The sequence below is a fragment of the Camellia sinensis genome, chromosome 6, assembly GCF_055761805.1.
Source record: "Camellia sinensis isolate YWXY chromosome 6, ASM5576180v1, whole genome shotgun sequence".
Classification (NCBI taxonomy): Eukaryota; Viridiplantae; Streptophyta; class Magnoliopsida; order Ericales; family Theaceae; genus Camellia; species Camellia sinensis.
In genome coordinates this window covers 100,893,203-100,894,551 of record NC_138966.1, presented here as the reverse complement: position 1 = coordinate 100,894,551, position 1,349 = coordinate 100,893,203, and the positions used below count along the sequence as shown (strand labels likewise).

General features: G+C 35.6%; 1 long non-coding RNA gene across 1 annotated transcript; it reads right to left on the bottom strand.

The window, feature by feature from the left end:
- Positions 1-419: 419 nt before the first annotated feature.
- On the bottom strand, positions 420-1,074 carry LOC114311407 (uncharacterized). Its single transcript, XR_003646480.2, has 2 exons — positions 888-1,074; positions 420-798 (listed from the first exon to the last, which is right to left on the bottom strand). It is a non-coding gene; the product is annotated as an uncharacterized LOC114311407 (long non-coding RNA).
- Positions 1,075-1,349: the final 275 nt, after the last annotated feature.

Sequence of the window (1,349 nt, the reverse complement as noted above, 5' to 3'; positions counted from 1 at the left end):
AGTAATTAACAGAGTAACAGAATAGTAGAATTCAATTTAAAAAATAACAGAATAGCTGCAGCAGAATAGCAAATTCAATTCAGATTCAAAAAAAAATTCAAATACAATTTGAAGAAAAAAATTCAGACTCAATTTAAATATAACATAATAGCAGCAGAATAGCAGAACCAAAATAGCAAATTTCAGATTCAATATCCACTTCTAAAATTCAATTAAAATTCAAACAGACAAACCCATCCACCAGATTCAATCCACTTTGGCAATATCATACGACTTCTTTGAGATTCATAAGATTTTGAACTCATCAGCTTTTGCTTACACCAAGAAAAGTCAGCGTGAAACACACCCTACGAATTATTAACAAATCAAATTTTATTTTTTAAATGGAAAAAAACTTAAGATCCAGTTTCTTTGTACACTTTGTGAAGTAAATTTGTTTTCACTTTTTATTTCCCCCAACAATTTTATTACTTATTTTTTTAACAAATGAAAATTCAAACACAATATACACTTCTCATGAACAAATTGTAGAACTCCTAATCAAACAAATTGTTTAGATCAGACTATGAACGAAATTTTGAAACAACAACAGCAAAGCGTATATGCGGGCACTCAAAGTAAAGTTCACTTGAAAATGTAAACCAAAGACTTGTTTATTAATTATTATTATTTTAATAGACCCAAACTTGCAGTCAAAAACAAAAACACAGATCGAGAAGAGAGAGATAAGAAGATGAAGGTCGATCGGTGCGAGTTGTGCAGCTAAAAAATGAGAAAGGGTGAGATAGATCTGATTGCCTAAAAAAAAACACAAATTGGGGAGAGAGAGTGAGACAGAGAAACAAATCACAGATTGGGGAGAGAGAGCGAGACAGAGAGAGCCTTACCTCAGAGTTGCCGGAGAAAGAGAAAGAGTCATTGCGAAGGTCAATCGTCGCAGATAAAAAACGAGAAAGAGATGAGATGAGAAGATGAAGAGAGCTCTCTTTCAGTGCTCTCAGTGAGATGAAAGTGAGATTAGGGTTTTGTTTTGTTCTCAATTGGTTTTGTTTGGGGCAAAAAATATCTATGGATGATGGAATATGAACGGTCTAGCTTTTAAAAAAAAAAAGTTAGTGCGGGCGGTTGTGGGCGGGTGCGGATCAAACCAGCAACCCGCCTGCAACCCGAAAAATTGAAATATTTCAAACCGCACTCTATCCTATTGTATTTGCGAAACCACCCATACATGTGCGGGTAGGGTCGGGTAGAGCAGGTTGTGCAGGTCGAATAACCCTATGCCCAGCCCTACCATTACTCGTCCTGACTTAGCTTTTGCTATCAACCATGCCTGTCAAATTTCTTCAAAC